We start from the raw sequence: 10744 nt of genomic DNA on the forward strand, positions 1-10744 counted from the left end.
AAAACAAAGCATTTTTTTTTTTTTGCTTTTTCGAGACAGGATTTCTCTGTGTAGCCTTGGCTGTCCTAGAACTCACTCTGTAGACCAGGCTACCACCAGGCTGACAAAGCACTTTTTAAAGAAGGAACAAGAGAAGTCTTACCTCGATGTTGAAGGAGACAGCGTTCCAACATGCTGCCTGCATTCCTTTGCTGTGCATCTCATGTAACCAGGGCGATCCTGGTTCTCTCCATTTGTGCATGCTGCTGTGTGCGTTCTTTGCCGACACAGGGCCTCACTGTCAACCACAGGCTGGCCTAACGCAGCAGATCTTCTGCCTGTGCTGCTGAGTGCTTCAACTTTTTTCTTTTTAACTCATTGACATAACTGAACATTGAATGTTGTCAGGGCTTTCTTGTCATTTTGCAGTTGGTGTTTGTCCATGCTCTTGAATTTTCTGTTTTCAACAGATGCTGGTACTATCTAGTTTTTAATGATATATATGATTTGTGTGTGTTGTGTGTGTGTGTGTGTGTGATGTGAGTATAAAAGTTTGTCACAACAATCATACATAGCTTCAGCAATCCAAAATAACAGAGTTTGTGGTATGTTTCCTTCTCAGTATTCTTGTGTTTCCTTGCAGCTTTTTAGAAGCTCCACAGTTAGACCAGTTACTATGGTTGCAATCCCAGCACTTGGGAGGAAGAGATAAGAGAATCCTGAGTTGCAGGCCAGCCTGGATGCGTGTTGAAGTCCTGTCTAGAATCCTCTCCTAATATATAGTCCTAACTTGTCAGGGTGCAGAGAATACATAGCAGCTGAGTGCCTGGCCCTACAAGAGCATCTCTGTCAAGAGTGCATCACCCTGGGCACTCTGGTGAGGAGGTGACAGGCACAGCGAGAGCTGAGGGTGGGCGGAGAGCTATGACTGCTATGCTGGACACAGTGGGGCTATTGCCCCTATGAGCACTGTGCATTACAGAACTAGGTTACATGGTCACAGATCCAGGGCCAAAGGGTCTTAGACCTTCCATGCTTTCTCCTTGAGCTCAGAAGAGACACTGTGTGTCAGGTCATGCTATATGGAGGAGGGAGATCTAGGTTCAAGATGGCACACAAGGAAGTCCATGGTCTACCTGTCTTACCCTTTTAGGAGGCCTGGGCAGGGCCCCATGGAGAAACAAGATGTGTGAGGGGTCAGACTGCAATCAAAGGGCCTTACACCTGCCTTACATGTCCAGCTTCAAAAGGCAGAAGGGAGACAAAGGATGAGTCTGGGGATCTCGGGAGGAAGGGCCTCGGGAGGAGGGCAGGACCCAGGAGGCTCCACCTAATAACCTCCAGGTGCTGATTGTGAACACTGGGTCACAGCAACAGTTCTTGGGTTATCCCACAAGCTGGAATCACGGAGTGGGGTGTTTGTTTCCTTTTACACACACACACACACACACACACACTGAAGTGCCTGTACCCAGGGTTCTTGTTTCATGAGTCTGAGATCCTGGATGCATGCAAATGCATACACACACACATAGTTATAAATAAACATTTACCCACATTGCAGAAGTTTAAATCTGCCAGAAGTGCTCAGAAATATGTATACCACTTTCCCAGCACTAATAAAGTTTTGAGTTCCATCCACAGACAAAACTACTAGATTGCAATGAGATTTCACAGCACAATAGCAAAGGACCCCTGAGCTCCCTGGCCAGAGGTTCCACTTGTTCAGGCGGCACACTTGCTACATGCTGCAACTTCTTTCTTTTCCTAGCTTACCACTTTCATTACTTCCGAAACTATTTTAACTATTTTTTTAACTTTTTTTTAAAATTTGAACCTTCACTACTTGAATTTCTGGGCACAAGCCATCCTCCTGCCTCAGATTCTGGAATATGGGAGTCACAGAAAGGTCAACCCATACCTACCAAGAAAAATAAAAAAAAATGAGATAAAATAGGGGAGCTGCTTGTTCACTCAGGGAGTTCGAAGGCACACAGTAAAGTCACCTTATCCCCCTGGCTGCCCTTCCTGGGCCTTCACCAGATGCAAGCTGGGGTGACTGGCTGGGCCACACCAGCAGCTTCAGAGTGGGTCAAAAGTGCATCTCTGCAGAAACATAGAAGGGAACAGACACATAGGCGCTGGTCCTGTCTCCTCCCCAGGAAACAGCCAGAGATCACTTCCCCCACAAGGACCCTCAGGTCAAACCCTTCTTGGTCTCCATGTCGGCCGTCAGAGCCATGAGTCACAAGAAGGTGCCAGTGCGGGGCCCTGTGTGTGCCCTGACTACAGAGGAGTTGCCACTCAGGCAGGGCTGGGAGCCACAGCATAGGACAAGGACCAGAGAAGCCTGGACTAAACTGTGTGCACATTCTAAAGCTCATCTGCTGAGGGCCGGGCTAGAGAGAACTCTTTGTGGAGTAAGTAGGGAGAAAGCCCATCTTCTACACAGTGAGCACAGAACAGGTGCATGATGGGATCTCTGTGGAAAGTCTGGTTCTAAATCCATCCTATATAGTGACTTGTCTTTAGAGAGAGGGTCTCAGGTAGTCCAGGCTGGCCTTGAACTTGCTGTCATAAAGGATGACTTCAAACTTCCCACACGGAACCACGCGGGGTCCTATGCTGTGGCTCCAGTCCCCACAGCAGCCCCACGAGCATCTTCTCTAGCTGCTGCCATTCCACAGAGGAGGAAACAGACATGAGAAGCTGGCTCTCCCAGCTACAGAGGCTAAGGTGGAGCTGCACCCATCCCCCCTGCCTGGCACAGCCCCGTGAGGTAAATTGACTCTCTGATAGCAAAGATGGCTTCTAAAGCAGGTAATGTAGGAGCTCTGCTGTTGTCCAGACAGATGGACAGGGCCCGGGCAGAAGGTGACCAGAGCGCCTGTGCAGAAGGCTTTCAGAGATGGGAGAGCCAGTGCTAAGGGGCGTGGCTGCTCAGGCGACTTTTCCAGATGTGCGATGGAAAGTGCATAGAGACAGTGTGAGGAGGACCTAGGCTGCCATCCTGAGATCGGCAGAAGATCTGAGGGAAGACTGCAAGACAGGCAGGGCCTGGGGGAGGCTCAGAAGGAAATAGAGGGCCGAGGAGAAGGTTCAGTCAGTAAAGTGCTCAACCTCAAGAAGCTGACGACCTGAGTCTGGATCTCTGAGCTCCACAGAAAAGCCAGGCTCCTTGTCTTTAGTCCTAGGGATGTTAGGATAAGAGGCAGATGCAGAAGGGCACTGAGGTTTCAGCCTGCCTGGCCAACATGGCAAAGTTAGGATACTGAGAGACCCTGTGCCAAACTGAAGGTAGAAGATGCCTGAGGGCTGGCACCCATAGTTAGTGCATGACCTCCATACATGCACACATGCACAAATGCACACATGCACACATGCACTCCATGCACACATGCACTCCATGCACATATGAACACACAAATGAATACAGGGGGTAATAGAAAAAGAACTGTGCTATGAACACTGCAGATCACAGCCTAGTTCTACTGCAGGAGAGCCATTAGTGCCTCCCTCTTCTAAAGCTCGTGGGCCTCGCCATCTCCCAAGTACAACCAAGGCCTCTTCCATCCTCTCCAACTGTCACCGAGGCTTGCAGCTTGGATTGGGGCTCGGGGATAAGTGGTAATTGGACTGCATCAGGAGCACCCTGTGGCCCACTGAAGAGTCAGTAGTGCTGGCTCCTATAACTGAAGGCAGGAAAGATGGAAGAAAACCTAATGGGTGTGTCACCCACCCAGGCACTCAGGCAGGAGTCATCCTGAACCTAAATTTCAGGATTGGACATTAAGTATACAAATTTGCAGCCCAACGTGTGACGATGACTTACTGGAGGACTGAGTTACTTCATCCTTTTATTTGCTAACTTTCCTCATCTTTTGTCAGAGTTAGCATGACAACTCAGTGGCCAAAGGCACTTTCTGTGCAAGTGTGACCCCAGTTCAACTCCTGGAACACATGGAAAGGGAAAAAGAGAACCAGCCTCATAGGGCTGCCTTTCGCTTCTACAAGCACAGCAACACACCCAAGAGTAAATGTATTGCTCACTTAACTCTGGGACATTTTCTTTCAAAGTGCTTGATTTCCTAAGAAACTGCTCCTTGTTCCCAGAAAACCAGTTGCGAGGTTCAGAGCTTCCCTCTTTAGACTCATGTTCTCCCATCAATTTGTAGAACCCAAGCTCCTGTCAATTGTAAGCTTAAGGCTGAGGGCTCTGGAATGCCATCAGTACAACACGGGTGGTGGGCATTGCCACAGTCTGCTTGTACCCCCCCCCCAAGCAATCAATGCCCTAGATGGCAGCTGAATGGAATTCCCATAGGACAGACAGGGTGGACAAGCACTTCAGAGTGACAGGCTGCCCACTTCCCCCAAGTCAGCTGAGGATCTATTTCCCCAATGGCGTCAGTCAGTCTGGGAAAAATTTCATCCCTCTGCCTCTGTCAGCCTCTGGAGGAGAAGTAGCCAGCTTGGAACTGAGCACTGGTCCTGGGGTATAGCAACAGCCCTGTCCTCACTCCACCCCACTGGTTGTTTTTGTTGTTGTTGTTGCTGCTGCTGCTGCTGCTGCTGCTGATGATGATGATGATGATGATGATGATGATATCGTTGTGCTGTTGTGTTTTGTTTTTTGAGACAGATTCTATCTCCATAGCCCTAGCTGTCCTGGAACTCACTATGTAGATAAGCCTGGCTGCAAACTCACAGAGTTTATGACATTTTCTGTCAAAATCCTTGATTTCTTGACTAAGAAACTGCCCCCTCATCCCCAGAAAAACAATTGTGAGGTCCACAGCTTCTCTCTTTTAGAGTCAGGTTCTCCCATCAATTTGTAGGACCTAAGCTTCTGTCAGTTCTAAGCTTAAGGCTTGCAATTTAGGAGGCTGCTTCTGCCTCCTACATTCTGGTGTAAAGGTGTGCATCACCACACTCAGCTGGCCCTACCATCTTTTAACAGTGAGTATCTAGAGCGAGCCATGGCCTCTTGTACTCCAGAATACCCTAGATCTGTAGCTCACAGGGTCTTTCTTATGGATTTAGGTTCTAACTCGCCTTTCTTTCATACCACAGGACTGGCACAGTGAGACCTGGGGCTGTAATATTGGTTCCTTGTTGAGTCCCTAAAATTTAAGAAAGTACTTGGCCCACAAAACACATAAAGAGACTATTCCTCAAATGAAGGTATGTCGATGTGGACGTCCTCAGAGGAATCATTTTAAAGAAGTCACAGGGGCTGGAGGGATGACTCAGTAGCTAAGAGCATGTTCCTGAGTTTGGTACCTAGCACCCATGCATATTCAGCCTGTCTCTGGAGTCTTTGGGCACTGCACTCGGGCACATAATCACACACAAACACACATACATGTATTGAAAAAGTTAAATGAATCTTTTTTTAATTTACAGAAATTGGTAGCTTGAGTAGAGAAAACATAAATAAAGATTTGGGGCATTTGCATAATAAAATGATAATCTAAATAATGTGCTCATGGAATATCTATAAAGATTGTTCATATACTCAAGATACTGGCAAAGCAGGGCATTATTTAATACTGACTCCTGATGCTGCAAAGGTAGGAAAGACTAAAACAAAGGATCGAAGTCCATATAAGGGAAGCATCAGGCACCGAGAGGCGTGACTATCAGACTCAGGCCTAAGCATCTGTATAACACCGGGGAAGAAGGGCCAGAGAGAATCTGAGTCTGACAGTGGGGAGGAGTGTGGGAAAATGCTGTCTTCTAGACTTGACAAGACCATCACACTCATTACCTGACAGCGTCTGTGGTTATCTGCTCAGGGTCTATAAGCGTTCAGGCCTTTCTGAGTTCTAACACATACGGGAGATGGCTTATGTTGTCCTCCTCATTGCTGAGGAACTCTTGGCAGCTGATGGCTGCTGGAGAATGGGAAGTCATTTTATTCAAGGGTGTAGCTACTGCTAAGTCGCCATGTTCCAGGAAAGAACCCCACACCCACGCACATGCAAGCTACCAGAATCTAAAAGACACAAAATAAGGGGGAGGGAAGAACTTATTTAGTGTAAAGGGGATAAGAAAAGATAATGGAAGGGGGTATGATCAAAATATATTATATATACATATGTATGAAATTATAAATAATGACTTTTAAGTAAAATATTGTTGTGTGCACATTTGCATTGATGGATGTACAGAGAGGAACAAACAAGCCATTTTACTATGGCTATAGATGTGAACTATGGACAAATAAACTATTAGAAATTAAGTCTAGGGTTGGTGAGGTGGCTCAGTAGTTAAGAGCACTGACTGCTCTTCCAGAGGTCCTGAGTTCAAATCCCAGCAATCTTAAAAATAAATCTTAAAAAAAAAAAAAAGGCCAGGCGGTGGTGGCACATGCCTGTAATCCCAGCACTTGGGAGGCAGAGACAGGCGGATTTCTGAGTTCGAGGCCAGCCTGGTCTACAGAGTGAGTTCCAGGACAGCCAGGACCACACAGAGAAACCCTGCCTCGAAAAACCAAAAAAGAAAAAGAAAAAGGAAAAAAAGAAAGAAAAGAAAAGAGAAAGAAAAAAGAAAAGAAAAAGAAAAAAGAAAAGAAAAGAAATTAAGTCTAGCAAAATATTAAAAGAATATCATAAAAGAATATCATAGCCAGCTATGATGGTCCATGTCTATAATCCCAGTGCTGGAATCCTCAGGAGGCTGAGGCAAAGGGGAGTTTGTGACTGCTTAGTTTATGAACTACATAGCATGACCCTGCCTCTAAAGAAAAGGGAAAAAAATACATGACTATTCAAAATGGAAAGGACACTTCATCTCTCAAGAATGACTACTTCTGCTTCTGTGTTAAAGAACTGTCCCAGCAGCGGGGACAGAAGTGCAATGCCACGGTCACCTGCAGAATCCTGAGGAGGTCCCTTCATCTTTTAGGGAGAAAAAACTCTGGTAAAACCAAGATTTATGGCTTTTATACACACACACACACACACACACACACACACACACACACACCACAGCATGTCAGGGTGAGCCACTGGCAAGCAGAATTAGGCTTTTTGTAAACTAATAAATGCAGAGCAATTCTCAAATTCATCTGGAATAACAAAAAAAACAGGGATACCTAAAACCAGTCTCAACAGTAAAAGAACTTCTGGGGGAATCAGTATCCTGGACCTCAAGCAGTACTACAGAGAAATAGTGCTAAAAACTGCATAGTATTGGTACAATGACAGGCAGGTAGATCAGTGGAATAAAATTGAAGACTCAGAAATGAACCCACACACCTATGGTCACTTGATCTTTGACAAAGGAGATAAAACCATCCCTTGGGGAAAAAGATAGCCATTTCAGCAAATGGTGCTGGTTCAACTGGCAGTTAGCATGCAGAAGAATGCAAATCGAACCATTTTTATCTCCTTGTACAAACCTCAAGTCCAAGTGGGTCAAGGACCTCCACATAAAATCAGACACACTGAAACTACTAGAAAAGAAACTGGGAAAGAGCTTTGAGCACATAGGCACAGGGGAAGATTTCCTGAACAGAACACCAATAGCGTATGCACTAAGATCAAGAATTGCCAAATGGGACCTCATAAAATTACAAAGTTTCTGTAAGGCAAAGGACACTGTTAATAGGACAAAACAACAACCAACAAATTGGGAAAAGATCTTTACCAACCCTACATCCGACAGAGGGCTAATATCCAATATATACAAATTCAAGAAGTTAGACTCCAGAGAACCAAGTAACCCTATTTAAAAAAAAAAATAGGGTACAGAGCTAAACAAAGAATTTTCAACTGAGGAATATCGAATGGCTGAGAAGCACCTAAAGAAATGTCCAGCCTCCTTAGTCATCAGGGAAATGCAAATCAAAACAACCCTGAGATTTCACCTCACACCAGTCAGAATGGCTAAGATCAAAAACTCAGGAGACAGCAGGTGCTGGAGAGGATGTGGAGAAAGAGAAACACTCCTCCAGTGATGGTGGGATTGCAAACTGGTACAACAACTCTGGAAATTAGTTTGGTGGTTTCTCAGAAAATTGAACCCAGCTATACCACTCCTGGGCATATACCCAGAAGATGCTCCAAAATGTAATAAAGACACATGCTCTACTATGTTCACAGCAGCCCTATTTATAATATAATAGCCAGAAGCTGGAAAGAACCCAGATGTCCTCGACAGAGGGATGGATACAGAAAATGTGGTATAATTACACAATGGAATACTACTCAGCTATTAAAAACAATGAATTCATGAAATTCTTAGGCAAATGGGTGGAACTGGAAAATATCTTCCTGAGTGAGGTAACCCAATCACAAAAGAACGCACATGGTATGCAATCACTGATAAGTGGATATTAGCCCAGAAGCTTGAAATAACCAAGTCACAATTTACACATCAAATGAAGCTTAAGAAGAAGGAAGAACAAAGTATGGATACTCTGGTCCTTCTTAAAAGGAACAAAATACCCACAGAAGGAGATACAGAGAAAATGTGGAGCAGAATCTGAGGAAAAGACCATCCAGAGACTGCCCCACCTAGGGATCCATCCCATATACAGTTACAAACCCAGACACTATTGTGGATGCCCACACATGCTTGCTGACTGGAGCCTGATATAGCCATCACCTGGGAGGCTCTGCTAGTGCATGACAAATATAGAGGGGAACCTACTCAGTCAGCCATTGAACTGAGCACAGGGTCCCCCAATGGAGGAGCTAGAGAAAGGACCCAAGGAGCTGAAGGAGCTTGCAGCCCCATAGGAGGAACAACAATAGGAACCAACCAGTAATCCCAGAGCTCCCAGGGACAAAACCACCAACCAAAGAGTGCACATGGCTCCAGAGGCATAGGCAGCAGAGGATGGATGTGTTGGACATCAAAGGCAGGAGAGGTCCTTGGTCCTGGGAAAGCTCGATGCTGCCATGTAGGGGATACCAGGACAGGGAAGCGGGAGTGGGTTGATTGGGGAACACGGGGAGGGGAGATGGGTTAGGGGATTTTCCAGGGGGAAACCAGGAAAAGGGGCAACATTTAATATGTAAATAAAGAATATATCAAAAATTTTAAAAATAATAAATGCACTTGCATGGATGACTCAAATAGGGACTTACCACCTAATAAAAGATATTTCAACACAGGTTTCTAAGTGCAAGGAGTAAAAGGAAGAAATAGACACCACTTTGTGTGTGTGTGTGTGTGTGTGTGTGTGTGTGTGTGTGTGTGTGTGTGTGTGTATGAAACATACCCAAGTGTGGATATGGCCTCCTCAAGAAAGAGTCACAAATAAGTGATGGCTATCAAGTTACATCTCAAAGGATGGTTGAAATGTTGCTTTTCCTTTTCCCTTTTTATGAAGTGATATTAGAGGGTGTCTTGGACCGGATTGCAATCTGGTGAGGAGAGCCACTAAGAACAGGAGCCGCTTAGCTTCCACCAGGGGTAAAGCATGCTCCTTCCCTACAGAGGGAACTTTGATGAGACTTCTAGAGAACTGCCAGTGTGCAGCTGCAAAGAAAGGTCTTAAGCAAATGATAATCATGTTCCATTTCTTGATTCTCAACTGGCCTGGAAAAGGCCAACCAGACTCCTGAGCAAGCGACTCTTGTCCCTTACCAAGGTCCCTGTAATTTTCTCTTTCAACCATGTCTCAAAATGAAAAAAAAAACACTTTATTATTATTTTGATAGGTTTTGCAACCCACTTGAGAGTGATTGGTAAGTCCCAGGACCAAAAACCAGCTGGGCAAAATCCAAACTTTTCAACTCCATGTCTGGTCCTTTCCATTATAGATCTTCATAAGAGCGAGCACCAATAACAACATGACAGATCAATACTTGGCTGTTTTGAGATTTCCTCTGTCAATGGAATTAGTCTAATTCTCTTCACTTTAGCCTCAGGCAGACTCTTCAAACAAGGACAAAAAGGCACACACTTCACCAAAATATCACAAAAACAATCTCTAGGCAACATACTAAAACTCTCCTTCTCTGAAGCCTCTTGAACCAGGCCCCCACAATTCAAAGCACCCTCAGCACCACTGTCTTCCATGTTCCTACTAGGATGACCCATTAGGCAGCACTTGAAGCATTTCAAGACTTTCTTTACCCCAAGTTCCAAAGTCAAAATTCCTCCAAACAAAAACATGGTCAGGCCTATCATCATAATATCCCACTCTTGGAACCAACTTTTGCTTTAGTTAGGGTTTTATTGCTGTGAAGACATACCATGACCATGGCAACACTTAAAAAAAAAAAAGAACATTTCATTTCATTAGTTTCAGAGGTTTTTCCCATTATTGTCACGGTGGGAAACACAGTGGTATGCAGGTAGACATAGTGCTAGAGAAGGAGCTGAGAGTTCCACAACTCTATCCTCAAGCACCAGAAGACTGTGAGTCACACTGGGTGTAGCTCAAGTATAGGAGACCTCAGAGTCCACCTCCACAATGACACACTTCCTCCCACAAGACAACATCTACTCAAACAAGGCCACACCTCCTAATAGTGTCACTCCCTGTGGGTCAACCTTTCAAACACATAAGTCTACAGGAGACAACCCTGTTCAAACTACTACAGAAAGAAAAAAAAAAAAAACTAAAGGGCTTTTGAGGGGTCATATGGGAAGCTACTAAAGAATCTGCTTAAAATAATTACATCATCGAGTCACCAAATAACAAGGGAGATAATGCCCCAACTCCACAACTTTCCACCAAGTAAAACTTAGCGTACCAGGGATGGATAACATCTACTCAAGCCATTAACTGAAGGAATCCAGTGGA

Source organism: Apodemus sylvaticus, chromosome 2 (genome assembly GCF_947179515.1).
Source record: "Apodemus sylvaticus chromosome 2, mApoSyl1.1, whole genome shotgun sequence".
Classification (NCBI taxonomy): Eukaryota; Metazoa; Chordata; class Mammalia; order Rodentia; family Muridae; genus Apodemus; species Apodemus sylvaticus.